The sequence below is a fragment of the Mauremys reevesii genome, unplaced genomic scaffold (assembly GCF_016161935.1).
Source record: "Mauremys reevesii isolate NIE-2019 unplaced genomic scaffold, ASM1616193v1 Contig4, whole genome shotgun sequence".
Classification (NCBI taxonomy): domain Eukaryota; kingdom Metazoa; phylum Chordata; order Testudines; family Geoemydidae; genus Mauremys; species Mauremys reevesii.
In genome coordinates this window covers 1314965-1336646 of record NW_024100851.1, presented here as the reverse complement: position 1 = coordinate 1336646, position 21682 = coordinate 1314965, and the positions used below count along the sequence as shown (strand labels likewise).

Sequence of the window (21682 nt, the reverse complement as noted above, 5' to 3'; positions counted from 1 at the left end):
ATATGCATCCAGATCTCCTCCAATCACACAAGCTGAAAATTGTTCCACTTTACTGCAGCTCTGTAACCATATGGGAACCAATCCTGTCTGTGTTTTGTGCACATCCAAAATTCCTGCTGAATGACCTGCCCTGGGAGTGTTACCAGTGACCCAGGGCTGGGGAGGCAGGAGGTGTGTGTGCGGGGGAGGCACTGGTGGGGGGAGCCCAGGGTGGGGAGGGCACTGGTGGGGAGGAAGGGAAGCCCAGCGCTGGGGCGGCAGGAGGTGTGGGTCAGTGGGGAGAGCCCAGGATTGGGGCAGCAAGAGGGTACAGGGGGGAGCCCAGGGCTGGGATGGGGGGCAGCCAAGTTTTTTTTTGCTTGGGGCAGCAAAACACCTAGAGCTGACCCTGCCGCATTCCCCCAGCCGCCGGAGCCCTGAGCCCTTTAATTTGACCCTGAGGGCTCCCAGTCACCTCTTCAGCTGAGAGCCCCCGGTTGATTTAAAATAAAGTATCACCTCCCGCCCCCCAACCTTCCTTTTTGGCCCACAGCTGTTTTGGTGGGGCGGCGCTGGGGAAGGAGGGTTTGTTTCTGCAGGGCTGGATGGCCCTGGGGCGGGGTGTTTCTGCGGGGCCGGGAGGTTTCGGCCCTCGGCTGTTATCTTTGGAGGAATGTGGCCCTCGCCGCTTTACGAGTTGTGCGGGCCTGCTTTAGTTCTTAGCTCCAACCCCTGGCAATTTGCTGACCAGGCCTATCTTAGCAAGCAAGGCTTTCTGTTCACCCAGCTTTCTCTTAGCTGATCACGATTTGCTAGGCCTCTGGTCCCTTGACCATACTCTGGACTTTGGCTCTGGAAAAGAGCTGGCACAATCCATAGATCAGGTTGTTATATAAACTGCACATGGATTTGAACCCTTCACATCCAGTAATGGCAAAGTTCTTGGTTCCGGCTTGTAGCAGTGATGGAATAAACTGCAGGTTCAAATCAAGTATCTGGAGTCCATCGACAGCGGGGATGGGTCATTCAGTCCTTTGTCTAGCGCTTCAGTTTGTAGCAAAGTCTCTCCAGGGGTATGAAGCAGGATTGAAGACAAGATGGAGATGAGGCATCAGCCTTGTATAGTCTCTTGCCATGTGGTCTTTGCTTTCTTTGTCCCAAGGACACTCTATCCAGCATGTGGCATAGAAAAACCTTAGAGTTCTGTCCATAGGCAGGTCCCTGCATACCTTGCTGAGGCACAAGGTGTATCTGCCTTCTCTCAATGGGTCGATTGTACAGCTGATGGTCCTTAATGGGCCATCAAGCAAGCTAGGCAGAACTGACACCAACTTGTATGGCAGGGGTGTTCCCTGGAAGCAGAGCACAAGTTTGAAATACGGGCAGCATAGAGCCAATATTCATAATGTCAACTACAAAAATGATACACATCTAGAGATAGCATCATTATAATCAGCCAATCAGAACCTCTCCATACACCCCTTACACGACAACCTTTCTACAATATTGGCTGCAAATATAGAACAGTGGTCGCAACGGTGATCTATAGAGTTACAGATTATGTCAATAATGTCACAGGAGGTGACACGGCATCAGTGAGACTGATACTGGAATACTGCCTCCAGTTTTGGTGTCCTCATTTGAAAAAGATGTTGTGAAATTGGAGCTGGGGCAGCAAAGAGCCACCAAATGTTCTGAGGGCTGGAGAAAAATGCCTTCTAGTGAGCTATTGAACGAGCTCAACCTGTTTAGCTTATCAAAAGAAGATTGAAAGGTGACTTCATTGAAGTGTTGAAGGGCCTTAATGAAGAGAAAATATTGGGTATTAAAGGGCTCTTGAATCTAGCAGAGAAAGGCATAACAAGACCCAATGGCTGAATGGTGAAAAGAGACAAATTCATATTACAATTAAGGCACAAAAATTAACCAGCGAGGATATTTCACCACCGGAACAAGCTACCAAGGAAAGTGATGGATTCTCCATCTCTTGGTGTCATTTCATGAAGATTAGCTGCCTTTCTGGAATGTGTTTTCCCCAAAAGTAGCTCTTGTGTCATACAGGAGGCCTGTGATATGCAGGGGGTCAGATTAGATGCTCTAATGGTCTCTTCTGGCCATAAAGTCGACTAATTTCTGAAAAACTGAGTGTAGCATTGGGAGCAGACTCTGATGTGTTACTGTCTAGCCGGCTTGCTTCCTAGAACGAACGCTCCTTGAGTGGGGTGATCCACAGGGAGTAGCTCAAACCTTCACAGTGCCTGGGCAGGGGCAGGACATTAGCACAGCAAGGGAGGGGTGTAGCAGTGACATCATAAAGGCCTTTTGCAGGACCTCAGACTATTGGTCAAGGGTGGTGGGGAGGTGGTGACCTCACAGAGAGATGCTGACATCAGCCAGGCAGGTGAGGGACCAGGGAAACCTCAGAGACCCCTGTGGCTTTGCTTCAGCAAGTCTCCTTCTCAAGGTCTCTCTTTGAGGACTGAGAGAGAATTCGGTTTCATGGACGTGAGCGCCAGCAGGAACCTCTTTCGAGTTTTCTCCTTCCCTTTTAGTGATTTTACTAGAAAACAGACATCCCTGTTTAGAAGATAAGAGCCTCCTCCAGGAAAGGGGTGTCATGGGGGTGTCACTTTTAGATGCCGGTGCCCCCCCACAGGTAAGGAAGCTCCCGCCACCCTGCTCTGTGTTCGCAGGGCGGGAGAGAGATTTGCTCCTGGCTGCCGGAGCAGAGCAGCAGGCTCAGCTGTCAGAACTTCCCAGAGCGATGAAAGGGGAGGGGCCCATGGCTCTGTAGCAGGAATGCAGGGCAGGTGAGTTCACAGCAGGCATTGTGGGATACTGGAGGAGGCCAGTTATGGTGATATAATGAACAGCAGTGTTTACTCTGTTACTTTAAGTTTGCTGCAAAAAGCTCTAGACCTCTCATCGAAGTCGTTTTTTTTTGTCAGCAAAACAGACCTGGCCAATGATTCACTCACACACAGCTCGCAAGGAAAATGTCACCTGCTCCTCTGCTTTGCAGAATCCAAACACAAGCAAAGCTTGTCAGATCCTGGTGGCGATGGCAGAGAGTCAGGTGTGGGCAGACACTGTACTTTAGCCACAGGCAGGCACCATGGCTTAGCTGGTTAAAGTACCTGTTTTGTAAACAGGAGATCCTGGGTTCAACTCCCAGTGGTGCCTTGTTGACTGGTTGTTGGGGCACCTGCTTTTGGCTACTGTCAGAAGACAAGATTCAGAGCTAGATGGGTCTTTGGTCTAGCCCAGTGTGGTTTTTCTTATGGTTTAAATAACACTCATGTGCATCATGTGTGAGAATGAAAATCCTAAACCGCCCTTTGAAATAACGAATGCAGCAGGACGTGTTATTGTCCCTGCCCCCAAGCAGACAGACCAATGGAGAAATGCCGTTGAGTCCAAGGTAATACTCCCCTGCCATTTTACCTTTTTTGCTTGCTAAACTCCTTCTTATCTGCCCGGCCCAGGCTGTCCTCTGCCTCAGCTGCTGCTCCCGGCCTGCTCTAGAGTCAAACACACAGGGCTCCCAGAGGAACAGAGGCTGGGACAGGGCAGCAGCCTGGGTTGGGCTGGGAATTCTCGTTCCCTGAGAACTGGCCTGGCTCCCTTCTCAACAGCAAACAAATCAATTCCACGCCCCCTCCCCAGAAAAAGCAGCCTGGAGGCAAGGGCAGCAGGGGACGATTCCCTGCAGTTCCCACCGAGGCAGGAGAGAACCCAGGGTGTTTCTAGCAGAGTTTATGGAACTGACATGGGGAAACCAGCCTTTAACAACAGGCAGTTCCTGTTTAAGCTAAGTGTTTTTAACAATTTCTACAACATTAAATAACCCTTTAATCGTAGTGTCACCATCCATAAAATTGCTTCAGCCTCCTAAGTGCAAAACTAAACATCTCTTCAAACACAAGGGAGTGGAGATCAGTCAATGTTCAGAGTCATCCCACATAAAAGAACCATGTTGTGGTACATGCTGGCCCCATCATGTGGCCATCGCCTTTCCCTCCTCCTCCAGAGTCAGAATGTGATCAGCTCTCACTGAGGGGGTGCAACACCCCTCCCTTGGTCTCTGTGCCAGAGCTCCTATCAGCTCAGTGTCCTTCCCACAAGAGTCGGCTGCTGAGAGGGTTGCAATGGGGTAAATGAAGGCAGAGGAGGATTGTTCCTCATGGGTTTTCTTTGTGTTGCTCTGTGATCCTGCTAGAGGAAGCATGATTTGTGTTTGTTTCAGTGGCTTGGGTTGGGCTGAGGTTGTGACCCTGAGTACAGGGGTTCCTGCACAATCTGCTCTTAGCCCCTCAGGGAGTGGACAATGGAGTGGATTCAGAAAGTGGATAGAAAGTAGCCTAAGAAAGTGTAGTGTAAGTGAGAAGAAAATTAACATCACTTCCCTGGTGATCTAGTGGTTTGGATGTGGCACTTTCACTGCCACAGCCTGGGTTCAATTCCCAGTCAGGGAAAAGTGACTTTAAACCAAATCTGCTTCAGTTATTCTTCACTTACAACATAAACAAATCCGTTGTATTTTCCTAATTCCCCCCATCTTCCCAGTGTCTCCATGGCAGGGCTGGCTCCAGGCACCAGCACAGCAAGCAGGTCCCTGGGGCGGTCAATGGAAAGGGGAGACTTCAGCAGCAGAGGGAGGGACTTGCTGCCAGAAGCAACAGAGGTAGAGCTCCAGTTGATTGCAGCTTTTAATTTTTTTTCCACGGGGGGTGGCAAAAACGCTGGAACTGGCCCTGCTCCATGGAAGACAATTTGTTAAATCCCAGATGAGTGGGGTTAAATCAGTTCTCAGCCTGAGTCCTTAGGTCTCAATCCTGAGGATATTGTCTCATCATGGGGCCATTTCCCGCCTCTCTTTCCTAGGGAAGCACAATTTTCCTTGCACAGACACAGGAACAGCAAGATCTTTCTCTGTCCCTTGTGCAAAGCAGGGGGCCAAATTCCATGGAAACAATGGACAAGCAGGGGGTCATGGGCACATCCAGCCCTGGCTGTGAGATGTTCCCTCCCCTTTTCTTTATGCCCCTGTTGTTATTTCATGGATTGTCTGGGATGGGGGAAAAGCTGAGTTCACTCCAGGTGGAGGGGAAAAAGGACCCTGAAAATCTCAGGACCCAACCCCTGCTACCAGGATCACTGAGGTGCTGGGAATCTGCATGGGAAAGGGACGGTGTGAATTGTCAAGGTGGGGAATGAATAACAATCTACAACTAGATCCACCTCATTAACCACTGACACAGGCTGATCCTGCTGCAGATAGAAGGGAAACTGGGAGTGATTCTTTGCTGTTCAGCCATGGAAACAGTGACCCAATTGCACTGCAGTGAATGTGCTGGGGAAAGCTGGACTTCATAGGCAAGTGGAAAGAGCAGATCCTAGAAACACCTGGAGCTTCCCACAGCACTGCTGCCACCAGGGTCAGGTGTTGAGTGACTCACAGCGCCCCTCCCCTCCCATTACCTTGCAGCAGGAGGTGGCAGCACCCCCCACCCAATGCAGGGGAGAGGGCTGAGTGTATCTCTGCACCCTGAGCCCAGGGCACCCACTCTCTCTGCCCCACACATCGAATCTGGCCCTGCTGCAAAGTGACCCCTAAGAACCAGCAGCCTCCAGGACAGCAGGTTTGGCCCTCAGATCAGGGAATGTGTCCCCCGTGCTGCTTTTAGGCCACTGGATGCTCTGGGAATAGGACAGCTCTGAGTATAACCTATAGCATAAATGACCCATCTGGGAATGTAGCTCAGTGGTAGAGCACATGCTTTGCATGTATGAGGTCCTGGGTTGCATCTCCAGGTTCTTTTTTTCACCTTGCTGCTTTGCTCATGCCCAGAGGGGATGTGGCCCAGCAGTCTCCCTGCGGGAGTTTTAATCCTGCTTAGTCAGGGGCAAGTGCCAATTGCATGGAAGGTCTGGGGGGGTTTCTGCTCCTAAGTCACCTCAATACATGTAAGATTCCCACCCACTGTGCTGCTTGGGACAAGGGTAGATGAGAAGGGCGAATCCTCCAGCGCTGGAGGGAAAGGTCCCATCTGCACAGACTGAGAGGCCAGGAAACAGCGGGGCAGTCAGTGCTCAGGGAGGAGAGAGGTCAGTGATTTACACCCACCAGGGAACACTGTCTTTTTGAGTATCACAGGGGGAGCTGTGTTAGTCTGGATCTGTACAAAGTGACAGAGTCCTGTGGCACCTTATAGACTAACAGACGTACAGGAGCATTAGCTTTCGCTGGTGAATCCCCACTTCATCAGATGAATGCAGTGGGAATTCTGCGCCTGGCTAGCCAACTACAAAAGCAATTTCTCCTCCCTTGATGCTCACACCTCAACTGCTAGAAGAGGGTCTCATCCTCCCTGATTGAATTAACCTCCTTATCTCTAGACTGATTCTTGCCTGCATATTTATACCTGCCCCTGCAAATTTCTAGGACATTCATCTGACGAAGTGGGGATTCACCCATGAAAGCTTATGCTCCAATACGTCTCTTAGTCTGTAAGGTGCCACAGGACTCTTTGTCTTTTTGAGGCGAGTGCAGCTTGCTTGGGATGGTGCTGACGATGGATAGAAAAAAGGCTGGAGTCAATGACAGACGAGACCACAGAAGGATAAGGGGAATGGCAGCCCCACAGAAGGTCCTGGGTGCTCAGATGCCCCAGTTATTGCACCCTGGCCTGTCACAGACAGAGAAAAGACACCGAGGGACCCAGCCCCTTACAATGATCCCATGGACAAGAACCTGGCTGGGAGTGGGGTGAAGGTTCCCTCTGGGCAAAGGGGAGCTGAAATCCCCCAGTGTCCTGGAATTTAAGCAATGGAAGCTTCAAACCCTGCAGGGGTGTGGGCTGAGGTGCATCAGCAGAAGGTTGGGCTGGACGGGGCGGCAGGTTTGTATAATTTTTGGTGGTGCCCAGAATGGGACCAAGTCCTGCCCCCCCCCACACCTGCCTAAGGCTCTGGGGGGGAGTTTGGGTGAGGGAGGGAGAGGGGCTGGGCTCTGGGAGAGAGTTTGGGTGCAGGGGCTGGGCTCAGTCAGGGGGTTGGGGTGCAGGAGGGTGTGTGGGGGGGCAGCGTCTTGGAAGAGGTTTGGGTGTGGGGTCTGGGTTGGGGCAGGTGGTTGGGGTGCAGGAGATGGTGAGGGGTGCAGGATTTACCTCGGGCATCTGCCTAAAGCAACCCACATCCCACCCCACTCCACCCCGGCAGCAGCCCCTAAGCGGGAGGGCCGGGGGTGTGTCTGTGCACCGCTGCCCGCAGACTCCACCCCCGCAGCTCCCATTGCCACAGTTGACAGAGTTGGCACTCAAGGAGGGAGCAGCGCATAGAGACCCCCCCACCCCAGCCCAAGGACCGCAGGGAGGTGCCAGCTGTTTTCGGGAGTGGCGTGCCACACGGAGCGAGGGTGGGCAGGAAAGTGCCTTAGTCCCCTTGTGCTGCTGGCGGTGGTGGCGGGGGTCCCCAGGCCCTTTTAAATTGCCCATGGGGGACAGGCAGGACCAGGGAGCGGGACACTCCCAAGGGTGTAACGTTGCTTTGCACAAGGATAAATCTTGGAACAGGAAACAAATGAAATGGCGGCAGAACCTAAGGAATTAAAAGCCTCCGGATTCTTGTGTGTGCACTGACTCCAAACGGAAACTGCAATTTGACTCGCTTTGTGTCTGCGGCTGCTAAAATATCAAGGCAAAATCATTCCAGTGATTGTGACCCTGGGTTTGAGGAGGCTTTGGTCTTATTAAAATGTAACTAGCATGTTACACTTGTGTTTTTAAAGATGGCTTCCCCAAGCAATATCGAGTTGTTCTTCCCACAGCTGGCTGATGGGGGGCAGCAGGGAATCTCTCTGGACCCCACTGTTAGTTCTCCATCCTGTCTCCCCCTAACCACACACACCCCTCCCCACCCCAGTATCAGTGTTTTGGAGCGACCCCTCCCTCCCTTGATGGGATACAGACTCTGTGACAGAGACTGGCTGGGGCTCCTCTCTGCACGGCCCCAGTGGGGAAGGAAAGAGACTGGCGGGGGCGGGGGGGACGCAGAGAAGATGGGCAGAAGGAGTCAAATGGGGCTAAACAAGAATCGAGGAGATTTTCTTCCTGTTAAAATGTCCTGGAGTCTCATGGCTGAAAAGCCGCATCTTGAGTTAGGTTTGATGGATCAGCCTGACAATCGCCAGGCAAAGGTGTGACCCACAGAGACTAACTGCCTGCTTCCCAGCTTTGTCTAAGAAGCACCTGCAGTGGTGCAACTGGTTAGTGCAATTGGGGATACTGCTGGGGTTATGAGTTCAACCCTTATCTGGCACCCTGGTTTCTATTACCTGTGTAGTTTCCCCAACTTGCTTTGCTTAATTCACATGGAAAGTGCCCTACTAGGAAAAGGAGAGTAAGTTCTAAAAGGTGGCAGTAGGTGCATAGCTTGGAAACATCCCCCCTGTGCTGCCATTAGTTCCAGTAGATTGTTCACTGGCAGGGCAAACTGATTTCTTTGCTGCTGTGAAAGCTGACAGGAAAAGTCTCTGGTCACCAGAGCTCCCTGCTTCTTCCAGCACATCTCTGGCTCCTTCCCTGCCCCAGTCACTGCTGTAGAAGGGTCCTATATGCACTGAGCCTAAAGTTTTTCCAAGCCTTCTTAGCGCAGTTGGCAGCATGTCAGTCTCATAATCTGAAGGGCCTGAGGTCAAACGTCAGAGAAGATGAGGTTTTTTGCTCCCTGCTTCAGATTTTCTACAGGAAACCAGAGAAAAGAAACTATAGGAGAGTGGTTTCTAGACACCCTCCCACCCATCTCACACACACACAGAGACTTTTCTAGGGCATTAACTTTTTCTTCTATGTGGAGTTTTTATTCTCCATAGAGCAAAATAAAACAAAAACATGCAAGTCTAAGCCTAATACAGATAAAAATCTCATCCTCAGAGATCTTCCAATAAACTTCTTTTGCAGACTAGACTTATTTCTAGTCTGGGCCCAATCTTTTCACCTGGTATAGTCCGTGTTCCAGCTCAGGTGGTAGCTAAGGGATTTCTCATGACTGCAGACACCTTTCTTCTGTTTCTCCCCCTTATACAGCTTTGGTACAAGGCAGGAATCTTTCATCTCTCTCCTGGGGAAAAGCCCCAGGTTTAAGATGGATTCCTGTACTGGGGGACATGGTCATATGTCCTGTGAGACCCCCAAGCCTTCATTCTTCCTGGCCTGACTCACAGATGGTGCAGGACAGAGCCATCTCTGGTCAATTGTCCTAGTTAATGGGAGCATTCAAGAGTCCAAACCACTATTAATGGCCCACACTTTGCATCATTACAACAGGACCTCAGAGTTATAGTTCACATTTCTAGTTTCAGATACAAGAATGATCGGTTCATACAAATAGGATGAACACACACAGTAGATTATAAGCTTTGTAATGATACTGCACAAGAGACCTTTTGCATGAAGCATATTCCAGTTACATTATAGTCACTCATTAGCATATTTTCATAAAATCCTATGGAGTGCAACGTCACAGCAGGGAAAGGGTTTTCCTGCGGCACCTGGGAGCAGTTGAGTTTCATGTTCAGGCTGTGGTACGAGTTCCTCCAGGTTTCTCGTAAGCACACAGGGACCTTCGTGGGTGCTCTCGATACAGGAATGGCCCCGACACGATAAAGTGATGGGAATTGCATTTCCCTTTTTTATATTTGTATTTCCAATGACATTTCTGTTTGTGATTCATTTTGCTTTGTATAACTGTGTTTTCTCCTTATTTTGATATTTAACAGGCTAACTCTAACAGCTAATAACACGAGACTTCCAAGCAGGGCCTGGGCGAGTGGAAAAGAACTGTAAGAGATGCTGGTTTTCGACCTTGTGTTAGATAAGAATAGAATGCAGACTGTAGCAGAAATTGCTGAGAGAAGTAAGAGATCAGAAAGGAATATGTACAAACAAAATACAGTTGTTGCTCATTACTGTATGTCACAAAAGGTATAAATGCTTGCCTGAACTGTTTATCTAACCGAGACCTACCTCAGGAGGGGAAACTCTGCCCGTGTGGACTCTCCCGACTAACTGCAGTTGCTCAAAATAAACTGCATAATATGATAACATTTAACATCCCTGTGGTGGGAAGAACATCTCAATAGCCCAACACTGTGGCATTTAATTTCAAAAAGGGGAACTATGCAAAAATGAGGGGGTTAGTTAAACAGAAATTAAAAGGTCCAGTGACTAAAGTGAAATCCCTGCAAGCTGCATGGACGCTTTTTAAAGACACCATAATAGAGGACTGTAACGGGTTGGGACTCACCACCTGGCCCCTCCCACTGGTGACTCCGGGAATTAGCTCTGTCCAGTGGAGCGCCCCCTCCTGGTGGTGTCCCGTCCGTCGTTCTGCCCTCTGTTGCTGTCTTTGGACCCGCGTTGCTGCCTGCTCTTCGAGGCCACTGCTCTCTGGCAGTGCCCCTTAGTCCATCTGCATCCCCTTCCGGGGGTCGGTGATCAGCAGTCCTACATCCCAGCCACTCTGTCCAACCGCCCTCTGAGTCCAATCCCTCTTGTCAGGGATCTGGGGTAGTACAATGGCCGCTCCCTATGGCCATTGGCTGGGTGTACTGCAAGGAGGAAGGGGGGGGCAGGCCCGCCCTCTACTCTGAGTCCCGGCCCAGGGACCCTCTGGCGTCAGCCTCGATGTCCTTCTCTCCCCTCCGCTGTCTGTTTCCCTGGGCCACTTCCCCTATGGCCCCTTCCCGCTAGGCCCTTCCCTTCAGGGCCTGCAGCCTGGCAGGCTATGGGCTCAAGTTCTCTAGCCTCCCCGAGCCCAGGTCAGCACTGCGCTGTCCGCGGTGCTAGTCTCCACCCTTGGAGACTGACCTTCCCCTCCCAAAGGCCAGGGACAGACTGACTGCTCCCTTCCTGCGCAGCCTTTATATATGTCTGAGCCTGGCACGGATTGGCTGTCTCCAAACTGGGCCCTGATTGGCTCACAATAAGCTCTTTTCTGATTGGCTCCCTGTCTGCGCAGGCACCCTGGCCTGCCGCAGCCCACTCTCACAGGGAGTGGAACAGTACGCCCCACTACACAGACCAACTTAAATGTATCCTCCAAATTAAAAAACATAGTAAAAGAACTAAAAATGAGCCACCGGGGCTTAGCAACCATGTAAAAGAAGCAATGAGAGATAAAAAGGCATCTTTTAAAAAGTGGAAGTCAAACCCTAGTGAGGTAAATAGAAAGGAGCATAAGCACTGCCAAATTAAGTGAAAAATTTAATAAGAAAAGCCAAAGAGGAGTTTGAAGAACGGCTAGCCAAAAACTCACAAGGTAATAAAATGTTTTTTAAGTATATCAGAAGCAGAAAGCCTGCTAAACAACCAGTGGGGCCCCTTGATGATCGAGATACAAAAGGAGCGCTTAAAGATGATAAAGCCATTGAGGAGAAACTAAATGGATTCTGTGTGTCAGTCTTCACGGCTGAGGATGTTAGGGAGATTCCCAAACCTGAGCTGGCTTTTGTAGGTGACAAATCTGAGGAACTGTCACAGACTGAAGTGTCACTAGAGGAGGTTTTGGAATTCATTGATAAACTCAACATTAACAAGTCACCGGGACCAGATGGCATTCACCCAAGAGTTCTGAAAGAACTCAAATGTGAAGTTGCAGAACTATGAGCTATGGTTTGTAACCTGTCCTTTAAATTGGCTTCTGTACCCAATGACTGGAAGATAGCTAATGTAACGTCAATATTTAGAAAGCGCTCTAGAGGTGATCCCGGCAATTACAGACCAGTAAGTCTAACGTCAGTACTGGGGAAATTAGTTGAAACAATAAATAGAATAAAATTGTCAGACACATAGAAGAACATAAATTGTTGGGCAAAAGTCAACATGGTTTCTGTAAAGGGAAATTGTATCTTACTAATCTATTAGAGTTCTTTGAAGGGATCAACAAACATGTGGACAAGGGAGATCCAGTGGACATAGTGTACTTAGATTTCCAGAAAGCCTTTGACAAGGTCCCTCACCAAAGGCTGTTACGTAGATTAAGTTGTCATGGGATAAAAGGGAAGGTCCTTTCATGGATTGAGAACTGGTTAAAAGACAGGGAACAAAGGGTAGGAATAATTGGTAAATTCTCAGAATGGAGAGGGATAACTAGTGGTGTTCCCCAAGGGTCAGTCCGAGGACCAATCCTATTCACCTTATTCATAAATGATCTGGAGAAAGGGGTAAAAAGTGAGGTGGCAAAGTTTGCAGATGACACTAAATTGCTCAAGATAGTTAAGACCAAACGAGACTGTGAAGAACTTCAAAAAGAGCTCACAAAACTAAGTGATTGAACAACAAAATGGCAAATGAAATTTAATGTGGATAAATGTAATGTAATGCACATTGGAAAAAATAACCCCAATTATACATACAATATAATGGGGGCTAATTTAGCTACAACAAATCAGGAAAAAGATCTTGGAGTCATCATGGATAGTTCTCTGAAGATGTCCACGCAGTGTGCAGAGGCAATCAAAAAAGCAATCAGGATGTTAGGAATCATTAAAAAGGGGATAGAGAATAAGACGGAGGATATATTATTGCCCTTACATAACTCCATGGTACACCAACATCTTGAATACTACTTATAGATGTGGTCTCCTCATCTCAAAAAGATATACTGGCATTAGAAAAGGTTCAGAGAAGGGCAATTAAAATGATTAGGGGTTTGGAATCATATGAGGAGAGATTAAAGAGGCTAGGACTTTTCAGCTTGGAAAAGAGGAGACTAAGGGAGAATATGATAGAGGTATATAAAATCATGAGTGATGTGGAGAAAGTAGATAAGGAAAAGCTATTTACTTACTCCCATAATACAAGAACTAGGGGCCACCAAATGAAATTAATAGGCAGCAGGTTTAAAATAAATAAAAGGAAGTAGTTCTTCACACAGCGCACAGTCAACTTGTGGAACTCCTTGCCTGAGGAGGTTGTGAAGGCTAGGACTATAACAGGGTTTAAAAGAGAACTGGATACATTCATGGAGGTTAAATCCATTAATGGCTATTAGCCAGGATGGGTAAGGAATGGTGTCCCTAGCCTCTGTTTGTCAGAGGGTGGAGATGGATGGCAGGAGAGAGATCACTTGATCGTTACCTGTTAGGTTCACTCCCTGGGCTGCTTCTGCTCTACAACTATAATTGTCTTTTTACACCAAGATCACTAACTTGCGCAGCCAATTCCATGTACAGTCCTAGTGGATGGAAGGCACAGGTAGCTTTTGCCTCAGGGTAGCTTGTTGGCATCAACCCTCTCTCCCCGACCTGGAGCTGATGAACATTCCTGGCTGGAGGGACACATGCTCCTGCGAGTCAAAAGGAAAGGAGCTGATAGAAAAGATCACAGGACTGACCCCCAAAGAAGGATGAGCTGTAAAAGGCAGAAGGAGGCAACTCATCTGGGGGAGCTGAGAGACCACGGTGAAGACGGTGCAAAGATCACTATATTGGAATTAGCAAATGTGATTTTTTTAAAAACAAATCTTTGGCCAGCCCTAATCAAGGCATTTCTCACAGTTCTCTCCCATTTGGATTTTCTGATATCTAATAGGGAATGACCTCTGATTGAAGCTTTTCCCAAATGCAGAGCACGTGTAGGATCTCTCTCCACTGTGGATTCTGCGACGTATGACAAGGTCTGAGCACTCAATGAAGCGTTTCCCGCACTCAGAGCATGCGTAGGGCGTCTCTCCAGTGTGGATTCTCTGATGTCTGATAAGGTCTGAGCGCTGATTGAAGCTTTTCCCGCACTCAGCGCATGTGTAGGGCGTCTCTCCGGTGTGGATTCCATGATGTTTAATAAGGTCTGAGCTCCGATTGAAGCTTTTCCCGCACTCAGAGCATGTGTAGCGCATCTCTCTCATGTGGATTCTCTGATGTACGATAAGATTTGAGCTCTGATTGAAGCTTTTCCCGCACTCAGAGCATGTGTAGGGTGTCTCTCCGGTGTGGATTCTCTGATGTACGATAAGCTCTGAGCTCCGATTGAAGCGTTTCCTGCACTCAGAGCATGCGTAGGGCGTCTCTCCAGTGTGGATTCTCTGATGTCTGATAAGGTCTGAGCTCTGCTTGAAGCTTTTCCCGCACTCAGCGCATGTGTAGGGCGTCTCTCCTGTGTGGATTCTCCTGTGTGCGATAAGGGTAGAGCTCCAACTGAAGCCTTTCCCACACTCAGAGCACATGTAGGGTCTCTCTCCTCTGTGGATTCCCTGATGTGTGAAAAGGTCTGAGCTCCGATTGAAGCGTTTCCCGCACTCAGAGCATGCGTAGGGCGTCTCTCCGGTGTGGATTCTCCTGTGTGTGATAAGGGTAGAGCTCTGACTGAAGCTTTTCCCGCACTCAGCGCATGTGTAGGGCATCTCTCCAGTGTGGATTCTACGATGTTTGATAAGGTCTGAGCTCCGACTGAAGCCTTACCCACACTCAGAGCATGTGTATGGCTTCTCTCCTGTGTGGATTATCTGATGTCTGATAAGGTGTGAGCTCCAACTGAAGCCTTTCCCACACTCAGAGCACATGTAGGGTCTCTCTCCTCTGTGGATTCCCTGATGTGTGAAAAGGTTTGAGCTCTCATTGAAGCTTTTCCCACACTCATGCATTGTGTAACGTGTCTCTTCCAAGTTGATTCTCTCGCGTGTAATAAGGTCTGAGAGGCTACTTAAGTTTTCCTCTGGACTCTGCTGAGTTTCACAGGCTTTTGCTTTTTCTGGGAGTGCACAACTCCCGGAAACATTCCCTTTGGGTCTTCCTGATAACGTCCCATGTGGTTCTACTTGCTCAGCATCTTCCTGCTGGGGATTCTCCTCGTTCTCACTCGCCATCCCAACACCTGATGGGAGACAAAGAGAATCCAGACACAGGTCACTCCCTGTGCCTGAGAAAAAGGAAATCTCAGAGACAGGAATTTAAAAAGGGATGAACAAACCAAAATATGTGCGGGAGAGATCAAACCTATCAGGAGCTCGTTTTGGTCTGCATCTCACCAGAACATGCAGGGGAAAGCGGGATCAGGTAGGGATCTGCTGCCAGTTGTTAGTCAGGATAGGTGGGAAGCCATGAGTGACATCTGCCTAATGATTCCACATCTGAAGGGAACAATCCTGAACTTGGCGAGCTCACAAGGTCTTTGTAGGGCATCCCAAATGTTTCCTGTATTCATGGAGAGTTTCTGAGTTGGTTTAACCAAGCCCTCACCTGTGCAGGCAGCTCTCGGGAGCATTTCTTTCTCAGAGCCCTGGAGGTCTGGGACCCACAGCTCTTCCCCTCGTTCCAGCTGCGAGATCACATCAGGTTTGGAATTTAGAAACCCTACGCCAAGCAAAGAAAACAAGGGAGGTCAGTGGAATTTGTGGGATACTTGTCACAAAGAATAGTCCACGGTTTTAACCCCAGCTCATTTTTAAGCAGTAACGTCCCAAGGCCGGCTTCCTTGGCTCAAAGGGCAGGAGAGTTATTATTATAAATCATATGCATTACCTTAGTGCCTAAGGACCAGCTAACAGTGGGTCCCCATTGTGCTAGGCAAAGTACAAACACAGAATAGTAGATGGCCCATGCCCTAAACGATTTACAATCTAACTAGACAAGACAAGCACAGGATGGGGGAAGGGGTAGAACCACCAGATAAAGAAACAGATCTTAAGATGCTTAAAGAAAATTTAATTTGATAGCATCCTGTCTGGCAAGAAATCACTTATCAACGGTTGTGGTACCCTCATTTCTGTATTGTTTTATCTTTATGTCCACCACTTTTCTGGTTCTCTAATTGTTTCTGCCTGCGGTATAATTAATTTTGCTGGGTGTAAGTTAATTAGGGTAGTAGGATATAATTGGTTAGGTAATTATGTTACAGTATGTTAGGACTGGTTAGTTACATTTCAGTAAAATGATTGGTTGAGGTGTAGCTGGGAATATGACTATATAAACTGGGGTCAAACAGGAGGGGGAAGGGAAATTGGAATCAGGTTTATTAATGAGGGGAACGGGAACAGGGACACAGACAAGGCTCTGTGGCCTCAGAGCTGGGAAGGGGACACTGGGGAACAGACTCTCTGGGTGTATAGCGATAAGCCCGACTGGTGGGAAGGGCTTCGGAATCTGCTTGCTTGGAAATAACCCCAATAAACATCGCACTATCTGCCCTTCGGACTCCTGGTCTTTTGCTGCTTGCTGTCTGCGGGACACGAGCCAGGGAAGTGGGCGGGGGAAGGGAAAGCCCTCTAACAAAACTGACACGACCGGATAACCCAGAGGTGAGCCTTAGAGGAAGGTTTTAATGCACTTTGTAACTGATGAGGGATTCCCACGAGGACTGAGGAGGGTGCGATGGTCAATACACATTTAGATCCTTTTCTTGTTTTATATCTTTTTCCCATAAGGCTGAACCTCTGGCGCAGTGTCATGGATGCACAGGATCTGTGCGATGCCCTGGCTTTTAAACAGTCCTTGGGAGGTGCCCCTGGAGTGCGCTGGACCCCCAAGGGGTCCCACTCTTCCACAAGGAGAGACCATGTCGCTTCAACACTTGAGACTGAGCCTCTGGATTCAACACTCCTATTTCAACCTGTGAGCTCTGCCAGCAGGTCCAGCTGAACGACCCTCCTGTTCAGAGACTGCTCCTCAGTCATGCTTCAATGCACCTCAGCAAGTTTTTGCTGTGACACTGGGCAGACTGTTAAAATATAGCAGGGTTTATTAGTCAACTGAAACACAGCATTAGAAAGGCTTTAGATTAGGACAGAGAAGCAAAGACGACAATATAGTCCATATTGGCCAAAGCTCTTGAGCCACGCTGCTGTTAAAAAGAGTTTTGTTTCCTTTCACTTTGCCTGTCCATTTGTCTGCGCTCCGGTAGAGCTCCCTGTGTCTGCAAACCCAGTTCTTCCTGCTCCCAAGCACATCATGAGTCCATGTGTGCTTCACTCAGCCAAGGGGAGATCCTGCCATGGACAGGGGACAATTATTCCCTTGTCTCTGTCGGGTATTCCATTGATGTACGTTGGTCCCAGCCTGTCCTTAATGACCCATTCATATCACCCCGTGACAGCTCCGTGACAAAACACTTCATGTCTCCTCCTCTTTCTAATCATGGCAACACCAACCCCAGAGGGAAACTGACATGTGTATTGGCATCACCAAAACTCCCACCTCTCTCACAGCCCCTGGAGAGAAAGCAAACCATGGGAACTGGAGGTCAGTCCAGTGAACACAGTGGAGGACAAGCTGCAACCCTCACACCCTGGTCAAACAGGAGAGGCAGGTGGGTCCCCACCCATAGAGAGGGGCTGGCTAGAGGCCTGATACCCGAGAGGCCATTGCTTGAGCAGACCATGGAGGCAGGTCAAAGGCTTCGCTACCCCAGAACTGTGACATCGCAAAAGCAGATTTGGGGAATTAGGAAACCGAGTGACTCAGGTGTAATGGGAGGGAGAATTAAACTCCCCCAGTGTGTGGAGAAAGCTGGGGAATTAAACACTAAAATTCAGGAGCAACAGCCCCTAATTCTTCCAGAAAAGGAGACTGTAAGAAACAAGAACTGGGCCACGCAAGCTCCGGAGGGACAGGCTCAGAGATCCAAGGAGCCTGGAGGGAAGCCAGCTTGTGGCTGCTGCAGATGGGGAGAGGGGGGACAAGACTCTCCAGACTTTCACTCCTGTTGACCCCGACCTGATTTTATCATCTACGACCACCATGTCTTGGGGGCAATTTTATACTCGCTAGAGGGAAAATGACATGATCAGAGTATTGCTTATTAGCTTGGAACATGCGTGGAGGGGCAAGGAGGCGATGCAGGTCTACACTACAGGTGGGATCGACGCTCTGAGGTTGATCCACCCATGGTCGATTTAGCGGGTGTAGTAAACACTCGCTAAATCAACTGCAGATCACTCTCCAGTCGCCCCCTGTACTCTATCCAGATGAGAAGAGTAAAGTAAGTCGACCCCCTGCAGCATACGCCCTGTGGTAACGCGATCTAAGGTACGCTGACTCCAGCTACTTTATTCACGTAGCTGGAGTTGCGCAGCGTAGGTCGACTGACTGCAGTAGTATAAACATAGCCAAAGCTTGCTACAGTTAAGGGCCGTATATTAGCTGGAGGCTTTGTGGGAGTAGCTGTGCTGAAGTCTGGGATTTATCTGCATAGGCCTAAGGAGAGAATCCCAAGTCAGATATTTTGCACCCTGATTTTGAAAGACTAACGAGTAACCACAAACAGGTGCAATACCCACAGGATTCTGAAAGCGGGGGTGAGCTTTAGCAATTAGGTTGCTATGCAGTATCTCAGCAGTTGGACGCATTCATATATTGGAATTATTAATAAGTAAGTGATGTAAATCATGAGTATTAATGCTTGATGCCTGGGTAGCGGCCCTGCAATGGGAGGGAGGAATGCAGCAAGGACTCAGAATCAGTGGTCAGGGTCGCTGTGCATAGAGATAGGGAGGTTATATGAGGAGAGGGGTAATAAGTGGGAGAGGGAGGTTAAAAGTTAAAATAATAATATTTGGGGGAAAATGTGTAATGAAGCAAAACTGAACAGAAATAAAACTGGAGTGTAGGCTCTAAAGCTTGGGTACATAAGAACATAAGAAAGGCCGTACCGGGTCAGACCAAAGGTCCATCTAGCCCAGTATCTGTCTACCGACAGTGGCCAATGCCAGGTGCCCCAGAGGGAGTGAACCTAACAGGCAATGATCAAGTGATCTTCCTCCTGCCATCCATCTCCATCCTCTGACGAACAGAAGCTAGGGACACCATTCTTACCCATCCTGGCTAATAGCCATTTATGGACTTAGCCACCATGAATTTATCCAGTTCCCTTTTAAACATTGTTATAGTCCTAGCCTTCACAACCTCCTCAGGTAAGGAGTTCCACAAGTTGACTGTGCGCTGCGTGAAGAAGAACTTCCTTTATTTGTTTTAAACCTGCTGCCTATTAATTTCATTTGGTGACCCCTAGTTCTCGTATTATGGGAATAAGTAAATAACTTCTCCTTATCCACTTTCTCAACATCACTCATGATTTTATATACCTCTATCATATCCCCCCTTAGTCTCCTCTTTTCCAAGCTGAAGAGTCCTAGCCTCTTTAATCTTTCCTCGTATGGGACCCTCTCCAAACCCCTAATCATTTTAGTTGCCCTTTTCTGAACCTTTTCTAGTGCTAGAATATCTTTTTTGAGGTGAGGAGACCACATCTGTACACAGTATTCGAGATGTGGGCGTACCATGGATTTATATAAGGGCAATACTATATTCTCCGTCTTGTTCTCTATCCCCTTTTTAATGATTCCTAACATCCTGTTTGCTTTTTTGATCGCCTCTGCACACTGCGTGGACATCTTCAGAGAACTATCCACAATGACTCCAAGATCTTTTTCCTGACTCGTTGTAGCTAAATTAGCCCCCATCATATTGTATGTATAGTTGGGGTTATTTTTTCCAATGTGCATTACTTTAAATTTATCCACATTAAATTTCATTTGCCATTTTGTTGCCCAATCACTTAGTTTTGTGAGATCTTTTTGAAGTTCTTCACAATTTGCTTTGGTCTTAACTATTTTGAGCAGTTTAGTATCGTCTGCAAACTTTGCCACCTCACTGTTTACCCCTTTCTCCAGATCATTTATGAATAAATTGAATAGGATTGGTCCTAGGACTGACCCTTGGGGAACACCACTAGTTACCCCTCTCCATTCTGAGAATTTACCATTAATTCCTACCCTTTGTTCCCTGTCTTTTAACCAGTTCTCAATCCATGAAAGGGTAGGGATTCGGGGTTAAAGATCTGGGATTCCTCACAGCTCCAGATCCCTAAACCTCTCCTCCCATCCACTGACCCATCCAGCCCACTTCCTGGTTGCCCTTCCTCCACACTCCTCTCCCCTTCATCCCATTACTCTCAGACGACACCACCTCCCAGCACCTTGGGAACATCTTGTGTTCCCTCCTCATCTCTCACTACCTCATCCCTCCCTGCTGCTTCTTAGCTCTAATCCTGCACACACCCTCCCCATGTCCTGGCACCCCAGAATTATCTACTCCCCCCTTCTTCTCCTCTCCCACAACTCTGTTCTCCCTTCACCCGTGGGGTCCTGAATGGCAACATTATACGCTCTCCTCATCTGCCTGTCACACAAGCCAGGCATGAGTCATACACCTATTTACTTTAGAATTCTACAGTCAGCATATTTTCCTATTAAAATGAGGAAAAGGCATGAAAGCTACAGTTATTAATGTAGTTGCTAATGTAGCCAATAAGGATGCATTCAATGCAATTTTAAAATGACTGACAGCACCAAAAAGGCACATGTCCAAAAATGATACTTATGTATGGGAAATAAGGCAAAAAACGGGGGCAAGGAAACTTGTATGACAAATAAAGGTATAAAGTTATCACTACTCAGGTTCTTTAGACCCCCCACAGCTTCTAAGAACCCAGGGGACAGGACTCCTCACCCAGCGAGGTCACGTTCTCATAGTTCTCCTGCATGACGTCTCTGCAGAGAGCTCTCTGAGTGGGGTCCAGCAGAGCCCCCTCTTCCCTGGTGAAATACACAGCCACCTCCTCGAAGGTCACTGGCCCCTGAAAGAGAAAGAGTCCAACACTCAGTACCTGCTGCCCCACTCACAGTCCCATTATTCACAGAACAGCAGCACCAGGTAAATGGAAGCTCCGCGAGGCACACGTTAACAGAGTCCCACCCCACCTTGTCTAGAGCATCCAGGAGGCATCAGAGGGTAGAAAGAGAGAACCTTTGTGTCTCCCAGCTGACAGACGGAGGCAGGGTCTTCACATTTATCACATACCTACTAGCCAGAGCTTGATATAGGAGATGGGGCTGTCTCTGGACCCTGCTGGTGTCTCCCTGGTAGGAATGCCAACACTCTCCAAATAAAATATATGGAAGAAAGGGGAAGTCAATAGTAAAGAATATAAGTTAGAAAGTGAGAATTGTAGAAAGTTGGTAAGGGAAGCTATCGGAAATCAATGATCAACCAATGAAAAGAAGAAGGAAGTTTTAAAAAGTATATTAAGTACAAAATTAATCCTAACAATGGTAATGGTAAATTACTAGACGGAAATGGCAGAATTATCAACAATCATGCAGAACAGGTAAAGTGTTCAATAAATATTTCTCTCCTGGATTTGGAGAAAAACAGATAATGTAACTCATATCATAAGATGTTGATGCTGACAGTTTTTCCATTCCAACAGTAACTCACGAGGACATTACACAGCAGCTGTTAAAGTTAGATGTGTTTAAATCAGTGGGTCCAGATAACTAGTGTTTTGAAAGACCCAGTGGAGGAACGTGGTGGACTGTTAATGTTGATTTTAATTAGGACTTGGAACACTGGGGAAATTCCATAAGACTGGAATAAAGCTCATGCTGTGCCAATATTTAAAAACTATTAAAGAGATGATGCAGCTAATTACAAGAGTGTTAGTCTGAAATCGATACTGGGCAAGAGAATGGAGCAGCCAATACTGGATTTCATTAATAAAGAATTAAAGAAGGGTAATATAATTAGTACCCATTAAAAAGGTTTAGACACAATAGATCAGTGGTCCCCAACATGGTTCCCGTGGGCACCATGGTGCCCGCCAGGGCATTTATGTGTGCCCGCCTAGTGCCCAGCAGGGGAGAAAAGCCTCCT

At 48.1% G+C, this 21682-nt stretch overlaps 2 non-coding genes across 2 annotated transcripts; both read left to right on the top strand.

Moving 5' to 3' along the window:
• The first annotated feature begins 3088 nt into the window (after positions 1-3088).
• On the top strand, positions 3089-3162 carry TRNAT-UGU. The gene has a single exon. It is a non-coding gene; the product is annotated as a tRNA-Thr (tRNA).
• A 1220-nt stretch (positions 3163-4382) lies between these two features.
• TRNAE-UUC lies at positions 4383-4454 on the top strand. The gene has a single exon. It is a non-coding gene; the product is annotated as a tRNA-Glu (tRNA).
• The last annotated feature ends 17228 nt before the right edge of the window (positions 4455-21682 follow it).